General features: G+C 39.8%; 1 long non-coding RNA gene across 2 annotated transcripts in view; it reads left to right on the forward strand.

Moving 5' to 3' along the window:
- The window catches only part of LOC117062635, a 138,883-nt gene that overhangs the window by 20,660 nt on the left and 90,223 nt on the right, over positions 1–28,000 (forward strand). The window contains exons 2-3 of one of the 2 annotated variants that reach the window (XR_004428472.1): positions 3,493–3,652; positions 3,807–4,460. This is a non-coding gene — a long non-coding RNA (uncharacterized LOC117062635). Of the gene's footprint in view, positions 1–3,492; positions 3,653–3,806; positions 4,461–28,000 lie in introns of those variants that run through there. The other variant, XR_004428471.1, reaches the window with a different exon arrangement.

The raw sequence follows: 28,000 nt of genomic DNA on the forward strand, positions 1-28,000 counted from the left end.
TTTGTCAATCAATATCTGGCCTTTGGATTTTCTCTATGCCATTTCTCCCAGGTCCCAATTTTAAACATGTATTTAAGATTGTCTAGCTAGAGTTTCTCTAGCTCTCTGGGCAGTCTCTTGGCATGAAGGTGTTATGCAATATAAAATGCTAATGAATCAATATTTCATAGGATCCCTGGAGTTCAAGTTGGTACTGGAGGAAAGTGGCTGTTTTCCAGGGTGAAGGCCAAAGTACTAGTTGCTAGAAAAATGCTTCTGAGGCCTGAAGATAATCAAGGATTTTGTTGTTGTTGTTGTTTTATGTTTTGTGCCCATCAAAGACCTATGTATAACCCAGGTCTGCATGTCCATGAAGCAGCCCTTCTTTTTTCACTCTATTCCAGCATGCTCACTACCTCTCCTTTTCCCTCTTACAGTAGCTTTGAATCACAAAGTAGTTGTCTATCAGTCTTGATTGTTTTATGTATTTATCCAGTATCCCTAACGAAATGGTAACTCCTATATCTTTTCTTTTGTATCTGTATCCCCCAGTCCTCTGCCAAGTAAGGACCATGTAGTGACCATTGCTTCTTTTTAACATTGTGGCAAAATATACATAACATGAAATTTATCCTTTTAACTATTGTATAATATCTAGTTAAGTGGCATTAAGTACATTTAAATTATTGTGCAGCCACCACCCATCCCTAGAACTTTTCATCCAAACTGAAACTCTCTACTCATTAAACAAGCTCTCCCCATCCCCTGGCAAAACCACCGTTCTACTTTCTGTCTCTTTGAGTTCAACTACTCTAGGTACCTTATATAGGTGGAATCACATGATCTTTGTCCGTTTGTGTCTGACTTATTTCACTTAGCATAATGTCCTCAAGGTTCATCCATGTTTTAACATATATCAGAACTCCATTCTTTTTATAGGCTGAAGAATATCCCATTTTGTGTGTGTGTGTGTGTGTGTGTGTATGACTTTTTGCTTATCTGTTTAGTCATTAATGGATATTTTGATCATTTCCACCTGTTGGCTATTGTGACTAATGTTGCTATGAGTACTGGTATGCAAATATCTGTTTGAGTCACCTCTTATTGGATGTATATCCAGGAGTGGAATTACTGGCAATGTTTACTTTTTTTGAGGAACTGCAATATTAATTTCATAGCTGCTGTCCCATTTTACATCCCCACTAGCAATGCCCAAGAGTTCCAGATTCTCCATACTTTCCCAACACTTATTTCACCATGATTCTTCTGACTTAATCCTCATGACAAATTGATAACTATTACTATACCTAGTATTGGTATTGTGCTTCACAGTTGACCATTTTTTGCATACATTATGCTTTTGAATATTTATAATAATCTTTGGTTTCAGTATTACAGCTACATTACAAAAGAATACATTGAAGTTTAGAGATGCTACATCACTTGCCCAAGAGCACAGAGCTAGTACGTGGAAAAGTCAAAACTATAACTTTACCAGATTACCTTTATTATTTGAGAATTAAACAATTCACATTATTTGAGATTCTCCCTTGAATGTTTCACTCACTCTGCATTATAGTAAGGGCAGTTCACGCATTGAGAAAGATTCCTGAAAAGGAGACCTGCTGCTCTCCCATGCCTCCCAAGGTATCAAAGAAAATAAATGGCTTCAATAAGTACCAGGAAGGGTTTAGGTTAGATATTAACTGGCTGGTAGGTGTTGGTCAGACATTGGAAAGGATTACCAAAGGACTTTTTGAAATAATGCAAGTCCTGAAGAATGCTATAGAGTTCATCCTAGTACATGTCTGAAGGCAAGGAAGTAATTCAGTGCGCCCTTGTTAGTTATTTGAAAGTAGGGGATGAAATAACTGGATGACTTCACATCGTTTCTTCAAGTTACCCGATTCTAAAACATAGATTCTACCAAACGGCTTTGTACTAGTGAGGTAAATTGTTCTTTGGGGTTAGGGGATGAAGCTTGTTTTCTCAACTCCTTCATCCTCGATCTCTGGAGAATGCAGCCCCCAACCCTCAGTTCCATTTTATACCCTCAGAGTTCACGAGGTCTTCAGGGGAGGGGTCAGAGATGACCTAATTCACCTGGGATTTCTGAGTTAACCTCACCAGTTAACTTTCTGTATTATCGTTGAGTTGGTTTTCTTCAGCTCTTCTGGGAGATTTGAAGGATTTACACTTTTGACCTGAGATTAAACGGGATAATTTCTTTTCTTTTTTTCATTTTTTTTGAGACAGAGTCTCACTTTGTCGCCCAGGCTGGAGTACAGTGGTGTGATCTCAGCTCACTGCAACCTCTGCCTCCTGGGTTCAAGTGATTCTCCTGCCTCAGCCTCCTGAGTAGCTGGGATTACAGGCGTGTGCCGCCACACCTGGCAAATTTTTGTATTTTCAGTAGAGACGGGGTTTCATCATGTTGGTCAGGCTGGTCTCGACCTCCTGACCTCGTGATCCGCCCCCCTTGGTCTCCCAAATTCCTTGTGCTGGGATTACAAGCGTGAGCCACTGTGCCCAGCCTAAATGGGACAATTTCGATGTCCAAGTGTTACGTATTGTCAGTGGTGGGTCATAAAGTGGGGACAAGGGAGTTGACTTAAGATAAAAAGGGTAGAAGGAAGATATCTGGTGAAGAAACAAAATTCTCTGGGTATTTATGTGGATGCTGCCACCAATGAGCTATTTGCCTTAGAGCAATCTGTAGGAAAATTAGATATCCATGTGACTGTATTCATGCTGGGCAGTCCCTCTTCTCTCCTTCAGAACTGTATTTGTACACCATTTAGTGACCTTGAATGCAAGACCAATTCTGCTGTCTTGAGCTGTTCAATATCCGTGCATTTCACTTTCCTCACTATTCAAAAGAAGGAATTAGAGCTTTCCACCTCACAATTGTTAGAGATTAAAATAACAAACCTTTTTGAAAATTAGTGTGCATTCCAAGCGCTCTAAAGACCTTGTCAGGAGAATGCTGAAATTAAGAGAAAACTATTCTAGAACTTATTTAAGAAATTGCTAGCTGAGAAATGAAGGCAGTATGCTATGTAAACAAAAGTGGCAATCAGTTAATAAGTGATGTGTATCTGAAACTCAAAAAGACAAAAATAAGAAGCAAATTATTGAAAAAAAAAGGAAAAGTATTGCCTCTCACCTACATCTGCTTTCTTTCATTCTCCTTTCTTTGAAGCCCCCTTGTCATAGGCCTTAGCCTCTTACACAGTAAATGACAAGTGAAGAACTGGATTTTGTGGGGCAATCACTGAAGCACAGAAGCGTCACTTTAGTAAATATCCCAGCTTTTCCAACAGGCCAGAAGTGGTGACCTGGAGTAGTGACCACACTGTTCCTGCCTGATGCAGGACATTTAGTCTTTAGAATGATGGAGCACAGAATGCAGAGCTGGGGAGACTACTCAGAGCTAATCCCGTCCAACCCGTCATTGCACAGATGATGAAACTGAAGCCAGCAGAGTGCCAATTTTTTGCTTTTAAATTTCAGAATTGGAAATTGAAGAATGCCATGGAAAGCAAGGTGAAAAAGGCAGGGGTATACACATCAATCCCAGATCCAGGGGGCCAATATCTTTAAGTAGACTTCTTCAGATGGCCCATGGGGTCCCACAGAGCTTACAGGACAACTGAAGCTCACTCCAAACCAGGTAACATTTCAATAAATACATGAATTTAAGGCCAACAGAACCTGGCTTAGCACCAAGCTGATCCTCATTCTTACCAGAACTCCTGTCTAACCCCAGGTAACTTCACAAGTTGTTAGAAACCATCCTTCAAAGATCTGCCTCTTTCCTTCTGCAGGGCAGCTGGAGGCTCCTAATCAGTGCAGGATCAACAACAGAAATCCACAAATGTCAATCATTTTTCTGTTTTCACTACCCAGTTGTTTTCTCTTGAGTTTAACTGCCTGAATTTTAGTGTCTATGATAAGAACTCAGGGGTAATATCACACCTCTGGAAGCCCTCTACTGATTGTGAGCTATGATCTGCAAGTGTTGAAAGCAGGATTTGGCCAATTAGGAGTACAAGAATTTCTTGGCACTGCCAGAGCTTCACAGAAGATGTGTGCTGTGCACATTCCCATGGAGCTGGCTTGATTTCACAATCTTTTACAGCCTATTGTAATATACCACCCATCTCAAACAAGGTCCCTCTCCAAGTGTGCTTTAATGTTTTGTAAAATCAGCCGCAAATGTCAGGATTGACAAATAAAAAGTTGAGACCCACATTTTATTCTTTTTTATTCTGTAAGATTTACCATGTCAATTATGTCTTTAATCACAAAAGAGCGTAACAAACAAAATGTGCCGTGATGGGAATATGCAAATTTTCTTCTAGTACTTTTATATTAGTATTTTATATTTTATATTTATATTAAATGGACTGTGATGAAAGTATATTTGTGAAACAAAAAATATGTATGTATATTAAAGAATCTTGCCAAGTATAGTGGGAATTTTGGGGGCTTTGTGATGTTGGATCTTCGTCACTCACTCAGCTCAACAATGAAATAAAGCACCAGGGTGTTTGCTGGCTACTTTGACGTTTTATGAGTCTATGAAAAGTCTAAACTTATCATCATTAAAAGTGGACTTGTGGGGTCTGGGGGATGATTTTGATACTAGTTTTATTGTTCAAAACCCAGATTTGGAGCTAGAACTCTCACAGAAGCTTCTCTTTGAGAAGCTAAAAGGGAAGGCAGGGTGCTCTTCTAGCACAGGCGGGGCGGTCTCAACACTCCTGGGCTTTCTGCTTCTTCAGTGTTTTCCTCAGCATGACTAACAAAAATGCTCTTTGTTCTTTGTTCCAGAGTCAAAGACATCCCTGCCACGCAGCACATAGATTTATAACTTTGGCCAAAGGTTTTGACAAACACAGATTTCTTCAATCCGAAGTCCATCTGTGTGTGTTCCCAGAAAAAAGAGCAGTGCATGTCTTTTTCCCTCTCTCTAATCCCTAGAGGTAGCAAGAGCAGGAGGACTGAGTTCCCAAAAGGACTTATAGCTCTGGTGATAATTACTATCTCAAACAGGCCGGTGCTACTTTGGGGACACACATGGACTTTATTTATTGCTCTTTTTTTTCAAACCGAGATAGTGTCAGCACTGACACACAGAGAAAAGAAACTGTGTCTGCTGTAATGTTTATTTCGTTGGTGTAAGTGGAAAGATCATAACCTGAAGTTTGGATGAACACACACTTCTTGCTCAGATAATCCATTATGTCATTGATAAGTTCTGCTCAGAGAAAGGGAATGGGTTAAAGAAACAAAAAAGACAACAAGATGGGGGATTAGGTCTGGGGATGTGGAGCATGTAGGGAACATCATAAACTTTCTGATTTCATATCTGGGACCTGGGTACATGATCTGAGACATAAATTTGAATGTTCAACAGCCAAATTATCCTGCCTCCTAGACATAACCTCCCATGATGCAAAGCAACAGGGAAGGTGCATGAATTCTTTCAGGCTCTATGAGTGTCCCTGAGCAATTTGTTTCTTTAGCATCCTACATAAACGTGGCTGGAATAACAAAAGCTTACCAGGGTGCCTATGGGGAAGGGGTGCAGTTCCAATGCCTGAAGTCTCTGTGACAATGCCAAGGGAAAACCATTGGAATGGAAGCCAATATAATGATATTGAACCCACTCAAGTGAGCAGTTTTGTAGCAGGCATCCATTTTGGAGCTCAGCTCAAATACTAATGGAACTCAGTATTGTAGAACAGCCTGATTCACCACCAGGTCTGCAGCAGAGTCCAGGTATGACATTACTCTTTGATTTACCTAATCTGGGAAGAAGCCAATTGGCCTGTGGAACACCTGAAAGTAAAACACTGCCCACCAGAGATGAGAAACTTTGCTTGCCTATAAACTCTGATAAGAGGCCCTTGATAACTGAAAACCACAGGAATGCCAACAATAAGTCTCAGTTATTGAGAAATTCGCTGTCCAATGGGGAAGGCAGGTAAATAACAATCCTCAAAAATAATACATTAAGTGCTATACTAAGGGTACATCTAGGGTGCTTTCAGAACACAGAAGAGGCAGTACCTAATCCAGCCTGACACTGAGGGTCAGGGAAGGCTGCCACTATATCTAGATTTAATAAAAAAAAAAAAAAAAAAAAAAAAAAAAAGAAATTCAGAGCACAGTTGATACAGCTTATATTTAGGATGACACTTGGCCTTCCAAATAAATCAAACTTTTCCCAGAACCATTCCAAAGGACTTAGCTCTGTGTATCCATCAGCACCCCCAGTGAATGGAAGAAAGGTCAGAAACGAGTTAACACTGGCCTGTGCCACTGTTTTTAAATCTATTGTCACTGCTCTGTCCACCGAATTGGTATACCTCCCTACCCGATTTTCTTTAACAAGCCAGTTCTTTGTGTCTTCCAATGTCCTTCTCTTCATATAATTTCAAAACAGATCTCCGTCTAACCACTAAAATTGTTTAGCTTCATGTGACATTGTCTTCTGGAGGCTAACAGCATAATTGCTTAGATAATTTTTTGTTTATATTATGTAAGATTTTACTTCCCTTGACATTTGCTATTTTCCCTTCCCCACCTTCTGTGTACTTCAAGGAATTCTGAACTGTCAGTGCTCACGCAGCATGAGCCTGGCACTTTTTTTTTTTTTTTTTTGAGACGGAGTCTCGCTCTGTCGCCCAGGCTGGAGTGCAGTGGCCGGACGGCAGCTCACTGCAAGCTCCGCCTCCCGGGTTTACCCCATTCTCCCGCCTCAGCCTCCCGAGTAGCTGGGACTACAGGTGCCCGCCACCTCGCCCGGCTAGTTTTTTGTATTTTTTAGTAGAGACAGGGTTTCACCATGTTAGCCAGGATGGTCTCGTTTTCCTGACCTCGTGATCTGCCCGTCTCGGCCTCCCAAAGTGCTGGGATTACAGGCTTGAGCCACCGCGCCCGGCCGAGCCTGGCACTTATTTTCAGTATGAGTTGTCACTTCATAACACAAAACCTAGAAACATATTCATTTCCTGTGAAATTATCTGAGTTGAGTGAGTTTAAAGTTGGAGAATGGGCTCTACCTGGGGCTACAGAGAGAGCTCAAGCCCCTAAAAGTGAAGGTCATCCTTTCATGCCCTGATGAAGCTGTTTATTTTCCATGATGTAGCACTTTCCATCCAGGACAAGGTCTGACCAGCCTGGCTCATGATAAAATTAGACTGGATATTGGCATCCTCTTATCTTTTGTCTTTTCTCATTGGTGATGTTCACGTGTCCATTATTCCTCTGGTCTGGAGAGGCTGAAAGAACTCAGGAATTACAAGGATGGGCCTTTCAGTTGCAGGCTGTGGACCTATAGTAGGATCTTTAGAGTGGGATGACTTGTTGTTGAGGAAGGGCCTTGCTCAAGGATTGTCAGCCCAAGCTTGGACACAATGCAGGGCCACTTCAATTCTCCTGGAAATGAGAAGGGTGGTAGCCAGTGGAGAGACTATTTTTGGAATCGCATTTCCAAAGGCCACTTCCACTTCAGAAATAAATATTATGCACCAATTGGTATGATCATGCAGATTTTCATGTTGGATCTGTTAATGTGATAGATTATACTGACAGATTTTTAAACTGCTTTTTTGAGATATCCATGTACCCTATAATTCACACAACTAAAGGATACAATTCAATGGTTTTCAGTACAATCACAGAGTTGTGCGACTGTCACCACAATTTAATTTTAGAACATTTTCATCACCTTCAAAAGAAATGCCATACCCAATAGCCATTACCACCAAATCTCCCCATTTACCCAAGCCCTAGGCAATCAATAATCTACTTTATGTCTCTGTAGATTTTTCCTCATTCTGGACATTTCACATAAATGGAATTATGTAATATGTAGTGGCTTGTTACTGGCTTCTTTCACTTAGCATACTGTTTTTAAGGTTTGTCTGTGTTGTAACACATAACAGAGGTAGTTCATTGTTTCTTATTGCCAAAAAATTTCCATTGTATAGATATACCACATTTTGTTTATCCATTCAGTTGATGGGCATTTGGGTTATTTCCTCTTTTTGGCTATTATGGATAATGCTGCTATGAACATTCATGTAGAAGTGTTTTTGTGAATATATATTTTCATGTGTCTTGAATATATACCTAGGAGTGAAATTGTGGGTCATATGGTAATTGTATATTTAATTAGTTAAGAATTGAGAGAAAATAGGCAACAGTGAGAACTTTTCAGAAGAAAATGTTAAGGATAGTAAAAGCAGATCATGGTTGGGACTGAAACGGACTATCCCTAGCCAGACTGCATAATTTGGATATCAATGGTGGTAACAAACAATATTTCCTAGGTAGCCCTTAGAAAACAAAACTTCTGGTAAACTTTCTTTTGGTTATAATGTCCTAAGATATTTTTCTTATTCATACAGGGGGGTAGGTAGATTTTCTATTCTTGTAAATTATACATACATGGCAGGTCTCAGAAGCACTTAGGAGAAAATTGTATTGATTTCATTGCCTACAGTCAGATCTCAATCTTGTAAAGCTGTGCTGTCCAACATTATGGCCACAAATTATGTCCTGCTTTTAAAATTAAAATAGAATTTAAAATTCAGTTCCAAATCACACTAGCCATACTTCTTTTTTTTTCTTACTGTTTTTCTTTTCTTTTTTCTTTTTTTGTTTTTGTTTTTTGTTTTGTTTTTTGAGAGAGGGTCTCACTCTGTCATTCAGGCTGGAATGCAGTGGTGTGATCATGACTCACTGCAGCCTTGACCTCCAAGGCTCAAGCAATCGTCTGGCCTCAGCCTCCCTAGTAGCTGGGACTAACTACAGGCACACACCACCATGCCCAGAAAATTGAAAAAAAAATTTTTTTTGTAACGTGGGTTCTATTTTTTCCCAGGCTAAACTTGAACTTCTGGATTTAAATGATTCTTCTGTCTTGGCCTCCCAAAGTGTTGGGATTACATGTGTGAGCCACCATGCCCAGCATTAGCCACATTTCAAAGGCTCAATCACCACATTTAGTTTATGGCTTTGGTATTAGACAGTACAGACAGAGACTGCTCACCTTATTGCAGCAAATTCTGTCAGTGTTGTTCCATAGCATGAAAGCAGAGGTTCTCAACTGGTGGTGATTTTTACCTCCCAAAAGAACCTGGCCATGTCTTGAGACATTTTGATTTTTATAATCTAGGGGAGGGAGGCATCCACTGGGTGGAGGCCAGAGATGCTCCTAAACATTCTGCAAGGCACAGGGCAGCCTCCACCATGATTAGCTGTCTTAAATTGTCAATAGTGCTCAGATGGGAGAGTTCCCTTGATACCTTTGCGGGACTTGCAACTGGGGTGTGGCTCGTTTACTCCTCCACCATGCTCAAACCCCTTGCGGGAAGGGGAGCACAAATGTGAGCGGGTGCAGGAGCTGGGGTGAGTGCCTTTGGGTGTCCACAGGAATGAACCCTGTACCTGCCCGCGGCAGCATCTAGGGGTTGTCAGCAACCTCTAAAACCCCAGAGGGCATGTACTACAAACAGTGGTCTTTTAGCTTTGCCATCCACTGATGGCCTAAATGTTAAACAGCTCAGTGAAGTGTCAGTATGACAGCCTTTTTGGGTTCCCACACCCAGTGTGTCCCAAATTCTTGTCCAGTGTCCAAGAAGAATCAGGTCACATGAGCAGATTGAAGGGTGGTATATGCGGAGAATTTCATTGAGCGATGGGAGTGGCTCTCAGTGGCATGGGGAGCTGGAAATGGGATGGAGTGGAAAGATAATCTTCCCCTGGAGTTCAGCCTGGGATGGCCAAACTCCTCTCCAACCATAGTCTCTGATGTGCAGACGTTCAGATGCTTCTTCTCTTCTCTCCTCTGCTGCACTGCTCTGCTCCTCTGCCATTGGAGTTTGGGCTTTTTATGGGTACAGGGTTAGGGGTGTGGTGGGCCAGAGTGGTTTTTGAAAAGGCAGAATTCAGGCGTGAAAATAGGGTTGTGAAGTTCTCGTTTGGGGCTGCGGGCCCAGGTTTGAGGGCAGAATGCTTGTCAGGGACCCCACCCTTTTCTACCTAGTATTTCTATGCCTCCTGTTTGTATCAGTGCCAAGGCTGAGAAATCTTATTCTAAAGCAATGATGTCTAAACTGAGCCTGGTTTTTATCAAAAAATGTAAAGAATCACCTGACCAGCTTTTAAAAATCCATATGCTTGAGCCCCACCCTGAAGATTTTGATTAAGAAAGTAAGAAGAGGATCTCGGGGGACTTGTGTTGTTCAAAAGCTTTCCAGGTGATTCTTAGGATTGGCCAGATTCAAGAACTATTGTATTAAGGTACACGGACTCTCAACCTTCAGTTTAGAAGAAAACCACCTGGTAAGCATTAGCAGTACTCTCAGAATAGGTTAATAACTCTAAGGCTATTACCTCTTCTGTTTAATTTCTCCAATTACCTCCCTCTCAATTAATGGGGTCATTAAGCACTTAAGACTTGCATTCATTTCCCTTCTCTCTTTTGTAATTCTTTCATTCTGCATAAATCTCGTTTGCAAATGATTACAACTTGTTAAATATTGTACACTTTCTGTTTACAAACAGAACAAATGACCTAGAAAATGTTTGGCAGCTGTCTTTGTTCATTAGGGTTTAACAGGAAATAGCTGAGTAAACAAGCGGCTAGCCCTGTAGGTGGCATGGCATGACATATTATAGTCCATTTCTTTGCTACCAAATAACTTAATGTATGCAAGTGAAATTCACTTTAAATGATTCAAAGTTGCTTACTTTAAGGTCAATATAATTCCACTGAATTTAGAAAAGTGTTTAAATGAATTAATTTTAGGTTTAAGATTTTCATCTGCTTTCTACTTTCCATCATTCTGTAATAAATTACATAAAGGAAATATTCCCTGCTCTCAAGAAACTTGAAAGGAAACATGATGTAGTTATGGAAATGATGCATAAATATAAGTAACTACAAGAAACATGTCAAACATTCTAAGAAGAGTTATAAATTTGAGAGGAAGAGGTCTTTTCAGATGAAGATCTAGGAAATTTTTATGGAAGTAGCAGCATCTTATCTCCCCCTACAGCCATTCAAAAAATGTGTGCTGGTGCCTACTCCGTGTGAGGTCCACCATATTAGGAGCTAGGGATAAATAGACACAATCCCTCTACTCATGGAACTTACTTTCCTGGAGAGTAGTTAGCCAGTTAATTATTTATTGTGTGCCAAGCATACAGACAGACAGGCAATTATGATTCAAAGTGATAAGTGCTAAGATACAGGACAGACATGGTACCATTAATTCTTGGTTGGATTTTTATCACATTGACTCTTTTCTAAGCACAGGCATTTCTCTGACCTCATTTGCAAGGACAGGATCACAGGGCACTCATTCACCCTTAGCAACAATTAATCATGATACGGCCTTTAATATCTGCCATTTAGTGACATGTTGAAATTATCTCTCCGATACTAGTGTTAATTCTGGCCTTCTTCAGGAATCAGTAAAGAATTGTAACTAAGGATCTACCAATATAATTCTCAATTTGTTAATACTTCCGATAAAGCTTACTGATAAAACTAAAATGTATTGGCTCTTGTCTATAAATCTAGTAGCTATGTCAATTGTGAGATTATTCACATATATGATCACTATTCAGAAGGTTATAGTAATGGCTGGCTTTAATCAACCTTCAAATTATTTCAAATTATGAAACATTTAAAATATACCAAAAGTAATATAACAGACAAGTACTGACCAAAATGCCTAAAAGATAATAATGTTTTGCTTTTTTTGCCTTCAGCTCTGTCTTTTTGCCAGTTTCTTTGTAACACAAATGAAATAAAACAATAAAGATATAGCCAAGGTTCCCTTTTGTATCCCTATCTCTCATTCCTTCAGGTTTTCTTCCTTCCAGAGGAAACTTATATCTTGAAGTTGGTAAACTGGCATTCTAAATCTCACATATTAAATTTTTTTCTATATATGTATGCTTGCATAAACAATATATACTATTGTTTAACATTTACACAAATCAATACAATTGTGTGTATCCTTTTGCAATTTGTATTTTATTTTAAAGGTATGTTTCCATGATTTTTAGATGCACATAGATTCGGTTCATTCATTTTAACTGCAGAACAGCAGTCCCTCATATGACTAAGCCACATGACCCTACTGAGAGGGCTTTTCCTCTTTTGTGTTCATAGCATTCACTCAACCTTATCTGTAGCAATATTTTCTCATAATATTTTTAGTTTGCCTTTCCTTTTCTTGGTAAGTCCTGTAGAGGTTTGTCCACTTTATTAGTTTTATCAAAGATAAAACTTTCTTTTATTTTTCTGTTTCATGAATTGTTGTTGTACTTTTCTATGTTTATTGGTTCCATCTTTATTTTTTTCAGTTTTATGGAAACATTTATATACAATAAAATTCACCAATTTTAAGTGTATAATTCAATGACTGTTGACAAATGTATACAGTAGTATGATCACTGACACAATAAAGATACAGAACATTTCTAACAGCTCAGAAAGTTCCCTCATGGCTTTTTGCAGTTAATTCCCTCCTTTCTCCCTGAGCCTTGGCGACCGCGAATCTGCTTTCTATTATTATAACTTTGCTTTTCCTAAGACTTCATATAAACATAAATGAATAGTATTTTATCTTTTGTATATGGTTGCTTCAGTTTGGATAATGTTTTTGAGTTATGTCCATGTTGTTGCATGTATCTGTAGTTTGGGTTTTTTGTTGTTGTTGTTGTTGTTTAAGTGCTAACTAGTATTCCATTGTCAAAATTGACTATTCTGTTCCATGAATCTATGTGTCTCTACATAAATCACTGTGTTGATTATGTGACTTTTGAGGACGTCTTGAAATATGGTAGGGCAAATCTTAACAATTTTGTTCTTTTAAAAGGGCCAATTGTGGCTGGGCGTCGTGGCTGACGCCTGTAATCCCAGAACTTTGGGAAGCCGAGGTAGATCACGAGGTCAGAAGTTCTAAGACCAGCTTGGCCAAAATGGTGAAACCCTGTCTTTGCTAAAAACTACAAAAATTAGCCGGGTGCAGTGGCAGGCACCTGTCATCTCAGCTACTCGGGAGTCTGAGGCAGGAGAATCACATGAACCTGGGCGGCCGAGGTTGCAGTGAGAGATCATGCCACTGCACTCCAGCCTAGGTGACAGGGTGAGACTAGGTCTCAGAAAACAAAACAAAACAAAAAGGCCAATTTTGATTTTGATTGGGATTGTGTTAATTCTGTAGATCAATTTTGGGAGAACTGACATCTTAACAGTATTAAGCTATCAGATCCATAGCATTGACTATGTCATCATCTATTTTGGTCTTTAAACATTTTCCTTTGGAACATTTTATAATTTTCAGTGTACAGGTATTGAATGTGTTTTCTCTAAGTATTTCATTGTCTTTTCTCCTTCCCTTCCTTCCTTCCTTCCTTCCTTCCTTCCTTCCTTCCTTTTCTTTCCTTCTTTCTTTTTCTTTCTTTCTTTGAGATGGAGTCTCTGCAAGTCTCACGGCAACCTCCTCTCCTTGTTTCAAGAGATTCTCCTGCCTCAGCCTCCTGAGTAGTTGGGCAAGCGCCACCATGCCTGGCTAATTTTTGTATTTTTAGCAGAGATAGGGTTTCACCATGTTGGCCAGGCTGGTCTCAAACTCTTGACCTCAAACAATCTGCCCACCTTGGCCTCCCAAAGTGCCAGGATTGCAGGCATGAGACACCACGCCTGGCCCATATTTATGATGATATTATAGATAATTTTTAAAATTAGTTTTTCCTGTTGTTCAGTGCTAACATATGTTGTTTTTCCAGTTGTTCAATGCTAACATGTAGAAGGAAATTTTGATACACTGCCTTTTAATTTCCATTTGGTTCAATATATTTTCTATTTCCCTTGTGATTTCTTCTTTTACCCTTAGTTATTTAGAAGTGTATGTTTAATTTTCAAATACTTAGGGTTTCTCTATATATCTGTTTGTTACTGATTTCTAATTTAACTATTGTGGTCATAGCACATACTTTGTATGACTTGAATTCTTTACATCTGTACGGACTGGTTTTATGGTTAAGAATATGATTTATTTTGGCACGTGTTTTGTGTGCAATTATTAAGATTGTTAGGTGAGATTTTTATTTAATGTCAATTTCAAGTTAATTGAAAATATTCGTCAAGTCTTTACACCTTTATTGATTTTCTTTTTCCTTCATCTACACTTAAAATCTTTAACTATAATTGTGAAATTTTCCATTTATCTTTTCAGTTTTAACACTTTTTTTGCTTCAGATGTTTTGAATCTGTTATTATTTGCATATACATAGAAGACTATTATATCTTCTTAATGAATGAACCTTATGTCATTATGTATTTACATTGTTTCTCTCTGGTAATATTCCTTGCACTGAAATCTAGTTCATTTGATATTATTATGACTACTCAAAGTTTCTGTGGATCGTATGGGCATGGAATTTATTTTTCTCTTATTTTACTTCTAACCTGTCTGTGTATTTATATTTAAAGTGGGTTTCTTTTGGACAACATACAATTGATTCTTGCTTTTTAATCCAATCTGACAAACTGTGTCTTTAATTGACTATTTATACCATTTACATTTAATGTGATTAGTATGGTTAGGTTTTTATCTACCATCTACTATTTGTTTCTTATGTTCTACATCTTTTCCCTTTTCTCCATTTTCTTGCCTTCTTTTGGTTAAGCTGATTTTTTTTTTTATAATTTCATTTTTATCTCCAGTCTTGGATATCTATTAGATTTTTCTCTAGGATTTACAATTACATTGTGAACTATTTATAGTTGGACACTTAATCAAAATGTACCACTTTCTGGCTGGGCGCAGTGGCTCATGCCTGTAATCCCAGCACTTTGGGAGGGCGAGTTGGGCGGATCATGAGGTCAGGAGATCAAGACCATCCTGGCTAACATGGTGAAACTCTGTCTCTATAAAAATACAAAAAAAAATTGGCCGGGCATGGTGGCGGGCACCTGTAGTCCCAGCTACTGGGGAGGCTGAGGCAGGAAAATGGCATGAACCCAGGAGGCGGAGCTTGCAGTGAGCCGAGATGGCGCCACTGCACTCCAGCCTGGGTGACAGAGCAAGACTCTGTCTCAAAAAAAAAAAAAAAAAAACAAGTACCACTTTCCATACAGTGTAAGAATTTTAAAGCAGTATACTTTCATTTCCCTCTTCTATCCTTTGTGCTCTTGCTATTGTAAAACTTACTTCTAATACAGTATACATTCAACAAACTTTTGGTTTGGTTTTAAACAATAACTTCTTAAAGGTTTATTTTAATGAGAAAACTGTTTAATGGTTATTTTATATATTAATAATTTTCAAAAGTCTTCTTTCTTTGTGTATATCCACATTTCCATTTGGCGTCATTTAATTTCTGCCTGAAGAACTACCCTTAGTATTTCTTGTAGTGGGAAAAAATTAAAATTCTTTCTGGATGATGATTTTCTCAGCATTTGTTTGTCAATGAAAGTCTTTATTTAGCTATCATTTTTGAAAGACAGATATTTTTGCTTTGTATATAACTCTTGGTTGCCAGTTTTTTCTTTCAATGTTTTAAAGATGTCATAGCATTGTCTTGAAGTCTGTCTGGTTTCTGATGAGAAGGTGCTTTCATTCTTTCCTTCGTTCTGCTATACATGTAATGCCCCACCCCCGATTCTGGCTTCTTTTAAGGTTTCATCTTTATTATTGTTTTTCACCAATTTGATTGTAATGTGTATTGGTGTGATTTTCTTCATGTGTCCTGCTTAGATTTCAATGAGATTTCCGGATCTGAAGTTTTATAGTTTTCATCAAGTTTTTAAAATTTCAGCCATTATTTCTTCAAGTGCTTTTGTGTCTTTCCTCTTTGACATTGTCCCATTGTTTTCACTCTTTCATGTTGGATAGTTTTTGTTGCTATGCCTTCAAAGTAAATCACTCTTTGGTTCTGCAATATCTAGTGTGCTAATTATTTTTAGTACATTTTTCATTTCACATCTTATATTTTCACTCCTAAAATTCAAGTTGAGTCTTACTTATATCTTCCTTGTGTTCATGTTTTTCTCTATCTTCTTAAAGTGTGGAGTTGATTTTGCTGTTCTAACATTCTTATTTGTTAAATTTATCATTCCTGCCATTTCTGGGATTGATTTATTTTTGTCCCCCCTCGCTGTGGGTTGTATTTTCCTGCCTGCTTGCATAACTGGTGATTTGCCATTGGATTCTGGTCACTGAGGGTTGCTGGATTTTTTTTTTTTTTTTTTTGAGACAGAGTCTCGCTCTGTCGCCCAGGCTGGAGTGCAGTGGCCGGATCTCAGCTCACTGCAAGCTCCGCCTCCCAGGTTCACGCCATTCTCCTGCCTCAGCCTCCCGAGTGGCTGGGACTACAGGCGCCCACCACCTCGCCCGGCTAGTTTTTTGTATTTTTTAGTAGAGACGGGGTTTCACCGTGTTCGCCAGGATGGTCTCGATCTCCTGACCTCGTGATCCGCCCGTCTTGGCCTCCCAAAGTGCTGGGATTACAGGCTTGAGCCACTGCGCCCGGCCAAGATAATTCTTGTAAGAGACTTTAACTTCATGCTTATCTATGCTCCTCTAAAGTATGTTGACATCACCAAGAGTTTTAGTTCTAGATAATGATTCAATTTGTTTAAATAGTATTCCAGTTTTTTGAGGAATAGACAATTATATGTTATTTCACAGATGTGTCACCAGCAATTATTTTAAATTATGCTAATTGCTTAATTCTAAGAGACTCTTTTCCTTTGCATTTTAACCCTTCTGATATCAGGAGGCATCTCAAAATTAGTGTGTACATTTTATATGGTGTTTCTCCTTGGTTTATATTATTCTAACATTCCTCTATGTCCTTTGTCTCTGCCTGGTCAAGTCCTCATCCTTAAAGACTTAATTGTTTCCTCCTCCAGAAAGTTATCCCTGACCTTCTGGTTCCCATCTCCATGCCTTTAATATCAATCATGTTTTGTTACAAAATCTGTTTGAGTGTCTGCATTCCTCACCAGGGAAAGCTTTTTAAGGGAGGCTCCAACTATTGTCCACTTTATATTCCCCTTGGATCTTACATATTTCTAGAGGCATACATAATTAATACATGTGTGCTAAAGCATAAATTAAACAACAAATTGAAAGGTAGCTTACAAGAACTGTGAGGGGTCTGAGATTTTACTCTGTTGCAAGCTAACAAGTCAGCTTGCCACAATGTCATGGATGCTGACAGAAGATAGAAGACCTCCTGAGTTAGAGTCAAAAACGATTACCCACAGCGAAAGCAGTAGCTGGAGCACAAACTTGGTTGCATTGGTTTCTGGAGCACCAGTTCCGCAGGGCAGCTCAGGTGGTCCTAGACCTATGCTTGCACAAACATGGGTTGTGTCGTGGGAGACAAATGTGGAACCTAGAAAATGTACCACTGACAGCAGCCGTGGCTGAAAGGAGAGCTTACAGCATTTCTCAACGCTGCTCACTGGAAATGGCCATGAGAAATATTCTAGATAACGAATGGTCAGGGCCTTGCATCCTTGGCATAACCCACCAAGACATCTAGGCATTGAAGAGACCCATGGAGTAGTGTTTCTCAATAGTAGAGAAAGCAGTTAGATGCAGATGGTGTTTTTTACTGTTATGATAACAAAACAATAAAAAGCAGACATAAGAACATTTGTTACTTCCTCAGGCCACTGAGCATGGGGTTAGCAGTTCCTTCCTTGGCCTCCATTGTACCATAATAGAAAATCACAATGAAGACCTTGAACTATCCAGTAAAAGTTAAACTTTTTTTTTTTTTTTTTTGAGACGGAGACTTGCTCTGTCACCCAGGGTGGAGTACAGTGGAGCGATCTCAGCTTACTGCAACCTCCGCCTCCCGGGTTCAAGTGATTCTCCTGCCTCAGACTCCTGAGTAGCTGGGACTACAGGCACACACCACCACGCCAAGCTAATTTTTGTATTTTTAGTAGAGACAGGGTTTCACCGTGTTGGCCAGGATGGTCTTGATCTCTTGACCTCGTGATCTGCCCGTCTCAGCCTCCCAAAGTGCTGGGATTACAGATGTGAGCATTTAAGAAGACAGGATGTGTATAAAATATAATCAATTTTACAGAAATTCTAGCTGAAATGCTTAAAATAAAGGGTTGTTTTTTTTTTTTTATATTTTTTTTTATTTTTTTATTTTTTTATTTTTTTTTATTTATTTTTTTTATTATACTTTAAGTTCTAGGGTACATGTGCATAACGTTTATATCATGTATAACTCCCCAATGTAATCCCTCCCTCCTCCCCCCTCCCCATGATAGGCCCCAGTGTGTGATGTTCCCCCTCCCGAGTCCAAGTGATCTCATTGTTCAGTTCCCACCTATGAGTGAGAACATGCGGTGTTTGGTTTCTCTTCTTGTGATAGTTTGCTAAGAATGATGGTTCCAGCTGCATCCATGTCCCTACAAAGGACGCAAACTCATCCTTTTTGATGGCTGCATAGTATTCCATGGTGTATATGTGCCACATTTTCTTAATCCAGTCTGTCACAGATGGACATTTGGGTTGATTCCAAGTCTTTGCTATTGTGAATAGTGCCGCAATAAACATACGTGTGCATGTGTCTTTGTAGTAGAGTAATTTATAATCCTTTGGGTATATACCCAGTAGTGGGATGGCTGGGTCATATGGTACATCTAGTTCTAGATCCTTGAGGAATCGCCATACTGTTTTCCATAATGGTTGAACTAGTTTACAATCCCACCAACAGTGTAAAAGTGTTCCTATTTCTCCACATCCTCTCCAACATCTATTGTTTCCTGACTTCTTAATGATTGCCATTCTAACTGGTGTGAGATGGTATCTCATTGTGGTTTTGATTTGCATTTCTCTGATGGCGAGTGATGACGAGCATTTTTTCATGTGTCTGTTGGCTGTATGGATGTCTTCTTTTGAGAAATGTCTGTTCATATCCTTTCCCCACTTTTTGATGGGGTTGTTTGTTTTTTTCTTGTATATTTGTTTGAGTTCTTTGTAGATTCTGGATATTAGCCCTTTGTCAGATGAGTAGGTTGCAAAAATTTTCTCCCATTCTGTAGGTTGCCTGTTCACTCTGATGGTAGTTTCTTTTGCTGTGCAAAAGCTCTTTAGTTTAATGAGATCCCATTTGTCAATTTTGGCTTTTGCTGCCGTTGCTTTTGGTGTTTTAGACATGAAGTCCTTGCCCATGCCTATGTCCTGAATGGTACTACCTAGATTTTCTTCTAGGGTTTTTATGGTATTAGGTCTAACATTTAAGTCTCTAATCCATCTTGAATTAATTTTCGTATAAGGGGTAAGGAAAGGATCCAGTTTCAGCTTTCTACTTGTGGCTAGCCAATTTTCCCAGCACCATTTATTAAATAGGGAATCCTTTCCCATTTCTTGTTTTTGTCAGGTTTGTCAAAGATCAGATGGCTGTAGATGTGTGGTATTATTTCTAGGACTCTGTTCTGTTCCACTGGTCTATTTCTCTGTTGTGGTACCAGTACCATGCTGTTTTGGTTACTGTAGCCTTGTAGTATAGTTTGAAGTCAGGTAGCGTGACGCCTCCAGCTTTGTCCTTTTGACCTAGGATTGTCTTGGCAATGCGGGCTCTTTTTTGGTTCCATATGAACTTTAAAGCAGTTTTTTCCAATTCTGTGAAGAAACTCATTGGTAGCTTGATGGGGATGGCATTGAATCTATAAATAACCTTGGGCAGTATGGCCATTTTCACGATATTGATTCTTCCTATCCATGAGCATGGTATGTTCTTCCATTTGTTTGTGTCCTCTTTGATTTCACTGAGCAGTGGTTTGTAGTTCTCCTTGAAGAGGTCCTTTACATCCCTTGTAAGCTGGATTCCTAGGTATTTTATTCTCTTTGAAGCAATTGTGAATGGAAGTTCATTCCTGACTTGGCTCTCTGCTTGTCTGTTACTGGTGTATAAGAATGCTTGTGATTTTTGCACATTAATTTTGTATCCTGAGACTTTGCTGAAGTTGCTTATCAGCTTAAGGAGATTTTGGGCTGAGACGATGGGTTTTTCTAAATATACAATCATGTCGTCTGCAAACAGGGACAATTTGACTTCTTCTTTTCCTAACTGGATACCCTTGATTTCTTTCTCTTGCCTGATTGCCCTAGCCAGAACTTCCAACACTATGTTGAATAGGAGTGGTGAGAGAGGGCATCCCTGTCTTGTGCCAGTTTTCAAAGGGAATTTTTCCAGTTTTTGCCCATTCAGTATGATATTAGCTGTGGGTTTGTCGTAAATAGCTCTTATTATTTTGAGGTACGTTCCATCAATACCGAATTTATTGAGCGTTTTTAGCATAAAGGGCTGTTGAATTTTGTCAAAAGCCTTTTCTGCATCTATTGAGATAATCATGTGGTTCTTGTCTTTGGTTCTGTTTATATGCTGGATTACATTTATTGATTTGCGAATGTTGAACCAGCCTTGCATCCCAGGGATGAAGCCCACTTGATCATGGTGGATAAGCTTTTTGATGTGCTGCTGAATCCGGTTTGCCAGTATTTTATTGAGAATTTTTGCATCGATGTTCATCAGGGATATTGGTCTAAAATTCTCTTTTTTTGTTGTGTCTCTGCCAGGCTTTGGTATCAGGATGATGTTGGCCTCATAAAATGAGTTAGGGAGGATTCCCTCTTTTTCTATTGATTGGAATAGTTTCAGAAGGAATGGTACCAGCTCCTCCTTGTACGTCTGGTAGAATTCAGCTGTGAATCCATCTGGTCCTGGACTTTTTTTCGTGGGTAGGCTATTAATTGTTGCCTCAATTTCAGAGCCTGTTATTGGTCTATTCAGGGATTCAACTTCTTCCTGGTTCAGACTTGGGAGAGTGTAAGTGTCCAGGAAATTATCCATTTCTTCTAGATTTTCTAGTCGATTTGCGTAGAGGCATTTATAGTATTCTCTGATGGTTGTTTGTATTTCTGTGGGGTCGGTGGTGATATCCCCTTTATCATTTTTATTGCGTCTATTTGATTCCTCTCTCTTTTCTTCTTTATTAGTCTTGCTAGCGGTCTGTCAATTTTGTTGATCTTTTCAAAAAAACAACTCCTGGATTCATTGATTTTTTGGAGGGTTTTTGTGACTCTATCTCCTTCAGTTCTGCTCTGATCTTAGTTATTTCTTGCCTTCTGCTAGCTTTTGAATGTGTTTGCTCTTGCCTCTCTAGTTCTTTTAATTGTGATGTTAAAGTGTCAATTTTAGATCTTTCCTGCTTTCTCTTGTGGGCATTTAGTGCTATAAATTTCCCACTACACACTGCTTTAAATGTGTCCCAGAGATTCTGGTATGTTGTATCTTTGTTCTCATTGGTTTCAAAGAACATCTTTATTTCTGCTTTCATTTCGTTATGTACCCAGTAGTCATTCAGGAGCAGGTTATTCAGTTTCCATGTAGATGAGCGGTTTGATTGAGTTTCTTAGTCCTGAGTTCTAGTTTGATTGCACTGTGGTCTGAGAGACAGTTTGTTATAATTTCTGTTCTTGTACATTTGCTGAGGAGTGCTTTACTTCCAATTATGTGGTCAATTTTGGAATAAGTGCGATGTGGTGCTGAGAAGAATGTATATTCTGTTGATTTGGGGTGGAGAGTTCTATAGATGTCTATTAGGTCCGCTTGGTGCAGAGATGAGTTCAATTCCTGGATATCCTTGTTAACTTTCTGTCTCGTTGATCTGTCTAATGTTGACAGTGGAGTGTTGAAATCTCCCATTATTATTGTATGGGAGTCTAAGTCTCTTTGTAGGTCTCTAAGGACTTGCTTTATGAATCTGGGTGCTCCTGTATTGGGTGCATATATATTTAGGAGAGTTAGCTCTTCCTGTTGAATTGATCCCTTTACCATTATGTAATGGCCTTCTTTGTCTCTTTTGATCTTTGATGGTTTAAAGTCTGTTTTATCAGAGACTAGGATTGCAACCCCTGCTTTTTTTTGTTCTCCATTTGCTTGGTAGATCTTTCTCCATCCCTTTATTTTGAGCCTATGTATGTCTCTGCATGTGAGATGGGTCTCCTGAATACAGCAGACTGATGGGTCTTGACTCTTTATCCAGTTTGCCAGTCTGTGTCTTTTAATTGGAGCATTTAGTCCATTTACATTTAGGTTAATATTGTTATGTGTGAACTTGATCCTGTCATTATGATATTAACTGGTTATTTTGCTCGTTAGTTGATGCAGTTTCTTCCTAGCCTCGATGGTCTTTACATTTTGGCATGTTTTTGCAATGGCTGGTACCGGTTGTTCCTTTCCATGTTTAGGGCTTCCTTCAGGGTCTCTTGTAAGGCAGGCCTGGTGGTGACAAAATCTCTAAGCATTTGCTTATCTGTAAAGGATTTTATTTCTCCTTCACTGATGAAACTTAGTTTGGCTGGATATGAAATTCTGGGTTGAAAATTCTTTTCTTTAAGAACGTTGAATATTGGCCCCCACTCTCTTCTGGCTTGTAGAGTTTCTGCCGAGAGATCTGCTGTTAGTCTGATGGGCTTCCCTTTGTGGGTAACCCGACCTTTCTCTCTGGCTGCCCTTAAGATTTTTTCCTTCATTTCAACTTTGGTGAATCTGGCAATTATGTGTCTTGAAGTTGCTCTTCTGGAGGAGTATCTTTGTGGCGTTCTCTGTATTTCCTGAATTTGAATGTTGGCCTGCCCTACTAGGTTGGGGAAGTTCTCCTGGATGATATCCTGAAGAGTGTTTTCCAACTTGGTTCCATTTTCCCCCTCACTTTCAGGCACCCCAATCAGACGTAGATTTGGTCTTTTTACATAATCCCATACTTCTTGCAGGCTTTGTTCATTTCTTTTTCTTCTTTTTCTTTTGGTTTCTCTTCTCGCTTCATTTCATTCATTTGATCCTCAATCGCTGATACTCTTTCTTCCAGTTGATCGAGTCGGTTACTGAAGCTTGTGCATTTGTCACGTATTTCTCGTGTCATGGTTTTCATCTCTGTCATTTCGTTTATGATCTTCTCTGCATTAATTAGTCTAGCTGTCAATTCTTCCACTTTTTTTTCAAGATTTTTAGTTTCTTTGCGCTGGGTACGTAATTCCTCCTTTAGCTCTGAGAAGTTTGATGGACTGAAGCCTTCTTCTCTCATCTCGTCAAAGTCATTCTCTGACCAGCTTTGATCCGTTGCTGGCGATGGGCTGCGCTCCTTTGCAAGGGGAGATGCGCTCTTATTTTTTGAATTTCCAGCTTTTCTGCCCTGCTTTTTCCCCATCTTTGTGGTTTTATCTGTCTCTGGTCTTTGATGATGGTGACGTACTGATGGGGTTTTGGTATAGGTGTCCTTCCTGTTTGATAGTTTTCCGTCTGACAGTCAGAAGGACTGTCTGTTGGTCTGTTGGAGATTGCTTGCGGTCCACTCCAGACCCTGTTTGCCTGGGTATCAGCAGCAGAGGTTGCCAAAGATAGAATATTGCTGAGCAGCGAGTGTACCTGTCTGATTCTTCCTTTGGAAGTTTCCTCTCAGGGATGACTCCACCCTGTGAGGTGTGGGGTGTCAGACTGCCCCTAGTGGGGGATGTCTCCCAGCTAGGCTACTCAGCAGTCAGGGACCCACCTGAGCAGGCAGTCTGTCCGTTCTCGGATCTCAACCTCCGCGTTGGGAGATCCACGGCTCTCCCCAAAGCTGTCAGACAGAGTCGTTCGCCTCTGCACCGCCCCCGCTGCTTTCCCTATTGGACCTCAGCTGTGGGCTGTCCCAGAGGTGGAGTCTACAGAGACAGGCAGGTTTCCTTGAGCTGCTGTGAGCTCCACCCAGTTGGAGCTTCCCAGCGGCTTTGTTTACCTACTTAAGCCTCAGCAATGGCGGGCGCCCCTCCCCCAGCCTCGCTGCTGCCTTGCGGATAGATCGCCGCAGACGGCTGTGTTAGCAGTGAGGGAGGCTCCGTGGGTGGGACCCTCCCGGCCAGGTGTGGGATATATTCTCCTGGTGTGCCTGTTTCCTTAAAGCGCAGTATTGGGGTGGGAGTTACGCGATTTTCCAGGTGTTATGTGTCTCAGTTCCCCTGGCTAGGAAAACGGATTTCCTTCCCCCTTGCGCTTCCAGGTGAGGCGATGCCTCGCCCTGCTTCAGCTCATGCTGGTCAGGCTGCAGCAGCTGACCAGCACCGATTGTCCGGCACTCCCTAGAGAGATGACCCCAGTACCTCAGTTGAAAATGCAGAAATCACTGGTCTTCTGTGTTACTCGCGCTGGGAGTTGGAGACTGGAGCTGTTCCTATTCGGCCATCTTGCTCCGCCCCAGGGTTGTTTTTTAAATAAATAAGGTTCAGAAATCTAGAAAGTTAAGGTATATAGAACTAGTCAATCTTTGACAATGGTAGATAAAAGTGTTCAAAATTCTTCTTGTGAGACTTAAGGTAATGATGTGTGGCCAAAGTTGATATGTATCCATATTAATAAAAACTTTTTTTTCACATATTTGCCAGATGCTTATGTATATCTTTTTGGCTACTCATTGCTATATTTCAAATACATAAAATGTAGATTTTATTCAATTTACCTTAACACTTTTAGAAGACTTTGAGAATAGCATGTAAGGAACTTGCTTTTCTGTTTCATCAGTAATAATGTGACCCATGACTGGATGACATTAATAAATGATGTTCCATACTAAAGACAATTCTTGATAAGAGACATTATATTGCTCCAATACACATGCACCATGAACCAACAACATATATTATTTTTTACAGTTTAATTTCCAATTTCTAAAAGAATTCTTCTCCACAAAGATGACAATGAATTTCAAGTGAGATTTAGGATCGGATTTAAATGAACTTAGAAGAACATTTACTTGTATTTTATCTTATTTCTCGTTTCCCAACTATTCTCTAAATCATAGAACTCACAGGAAATATTAACTGCTTTTTAATTTCTCCTTGGGAAATTCACCAATTTTATACATTCTGAACTAGGAATTTAACTAGCTCCTATACATTTACAGAAAGAAATTGACTGTCACATATTTGTGACTATTGTTATGAAAAGGTGAACACTTTATCCTCACTACTGAGTCGGGAATATATCTAGATGACATTTATGATTATTTCTTAAACAAGATATTTGGGAAAGCTCTACTTGCAAAACATATTAAATGGCAAAGAAGCTTTGGTTAGAAGTGAGGAGGGCTATAAGGAAGAAATAGGAGTAGAAAATAAAAGGGCCAGAATAGATAAAAGGAGTCTATTTTGTAGGCTTGAGGAAGGGAGTGCTGAAGCTAAGGGTGGAGCAATGGCATGCAGAAGAAACTGGGGACTTCCAGGTACAAAAGGGAGGCTGGAGGAGAGGAGTGAGGAGGCGCCGGCGAGGTGGCTCACGCCTGTAATCCCAGCACTTTGGGAGGCTGAGGCAGGCGGATCACCTGAGGTCAGGAGTTTGAGACTAGCCTGACCAACATGGTGAAACCCTGTCTCTACTAAAAATACAAAAATTAGCTGGGTGTGGTGTCGGGCGCCTGTGATCCCAGCTATTGGAGAGGTTGAAGCACAAGTGTCTCTTGAACCCGGGAAGCGGAGGTTGCAGTGAGCCGAGGTCGCTACACTGCACTCCAGCCTGGGCAACAAAGAGCAAAACTCCGTCTCCAAAAAAAAAAAAAAAGCAATTAGGACAGGTTTTCTCTAAGAGATATGGCAATCACATAACAGGACAAGAAGGTAGACAGGGGGAGAGCTGGGGGTTTCAGGAAATACTAAGAAAAGGAGCTTGAGGGCAATGAGGGTGGAGCTGACTGGCTGCCAGACCACCTGGAGGGCTGTGCTGGGGAACCAGAAAGAGCTGTGTGGGAAGGAAAGGGATTGGAGGCTAGGCATGGTGGCTCATCCCTGTAATCCCTGCACTTTGGGAGGTGGAGGCATGAGGATCTCTTGAGCCCAGGAGTTTGAGACCAGCCTGGGCAACATAGCTAGACCCCATCTCTAAAAAAAAAAAATATTAAAAATTAACCGGGTGTGGTGGCACGTGACTGTAGTACTTGCTGCTTGGGAGGCTGAGGAGGGAGGATCACTTGAACCCAGGAGGTCAAGGTTACAGTGAGCCATGATCACACCACTGCATTCTAGGTGACAGAGTGAGCCCCTGTCTCAGAAAAGAAAAAGAAAAAGCTTGTCAAAATGTGCAAAACCTTTGTAATAAAAGCTCCAAAATATTGCTGAGAAATCTAACAAATAAATAAATGATTATTTGGATTTGTTGTTGTCTTCAGATGGAGATGACATTGTTTTACAGCTTTCTTTATTTAAAAAAAAAATAATAAAGGGAGTGGAATGAAGCCTGGGCCTTGGAGAGGGAATAGGACAAGGAAGTCCTAGAGGAGGCTGGGGAAGAGAAGAGCCTGGGTGTGTATGGGAAGCCATAGCCTCCTGCCTGTCTAGGAGGGAGGCCACACAGCCGGGATACTGTTTCTGGGACCAGATAAGAGATACAGTGAAAGGGAAACATGCTTCCTTTTCATGTCCCACTTACAATGGTCTTGTGGACCATATCTAGTAATATGTATACCACATTTTCAGAAAAATTTCAATAATACCCTTTTTATCAGCCTCAGAGCTATCTATTGTATGACCAGATGTGTTCTTGTTGGACATTTATATTGTTTCTAGTTGATGTTTGTATGAGCATGCTGTGTACTGAATGTCCCTGTAGCTAAGTCTTTGCTCACAATCTTAATAATTTCATAAAGAGAAATTGCTGGGAGTGGGAGAGTGAGTGTGGGGAAGGGGAATGTCAGAGCAAAGGACATAAACGATTTTAAGGTTTCAGATAAGTAATTTTCAAATTGCCCTAATTAACATTCTAACACAAGCCTATGATGATCTCTGCTTCCCCACGTCCCATTATCACCGAGTATTATTTTTAAAAAAGGTGAGATTTAATTACATCTTAAATAAAAAAGACATCTTTCTTTAAAAAGTAACAGGATGACTGCAGATGTACAGGCATCAAGAGAGATTATCAGTAGGCAAGTTCATGCTGCCTCCCGGTGGCACATAAAAAAACTGACAAGATAGAAAACCAAGTCCAACCAAATAGGGACTATCTAAGCAAGTCATCGATGTTAATTTATTTAGAGCTAAAGTTTTATAAAGTGAGTGGAAGAAACACAGAAAAAATGGACTTGATCTTAGCATATTAGAGGAAATGGGAACTAGAAGGAAAACATTCTTACCGATGACTAGAACATGTGACATGATTGTGTATGATGAACTCAGAGATGATTTATTAAACTGAGTGATAGCAAAAAAATTAACTTTTTGATGTCAGGCTAGGAGGAAAGATCACTCGCAACTTCTTTGAAGGGGCTATGGGACTACCTATATCTTGTGTATTTCACATCTGTTTCTTCTAAAAGACAGTGAAGACAACAAGGTGCAGTCTTCTAAGGTAACTATTTCCCTGAAAAGAACACTCATAACAGTAATTACGTATTCTGTGTCTTAGACCACCTTTGGGGAAGAAAGTTTATTTTAACACTGAAATTGTTTCTGTATGCAAAACACTATGCTCTCTAGGGACAAAGCAGGAAAGGAAAAGGGAAAAGGGAAAAAGGGAAAAAGTTGCGCAGAGAAATGACGGTTTTTGTACTAAAAGGAGTTGTTTATCTTTTGCTGTTTTCCAGAGTTCCATCCTCTTCTCTGTTTATCTGTTTCTGCATGATCCTAGGACTGCAAATACCACTTGTACAGTAATCTACTTGCTTATTCAATCTTTGACTTAGATTCACTGTGGATAAACAATATGCTTAGTATTATTTCCATGAGACTTGATGTTGGAGAAACACACATCAAATAATCATATCAATAGGCATGTATTTATAGATTATGATAAGTAAGGGGAAAAGTTCAGGTTACCAAGAGAATGTATAACTTAGTGGTTCTTAAACATTTGCTCTCATACCCCTAATGCTCTCCTATCTGTAATGACTGATGATTAATGTACTGATAATTGGGTA

The sequence above is a fragment of the Trachypithecus francoisi genome, unplaced genomic scaffold (assembly GCF_009764315.1).
Source record: "Trachypithecus francoisi isolate TF-2019V2 unplaced genomic scaffold, Tfra_2.0 Lachesis_group17, whole genome shotgun sequence".
Lineage (NCBI taxonomy): Eukaryota > Metazoa > Chordata > Mammalia > Primates > Cercopithecidae > Trachypithecus > Trachypithecus francoisi.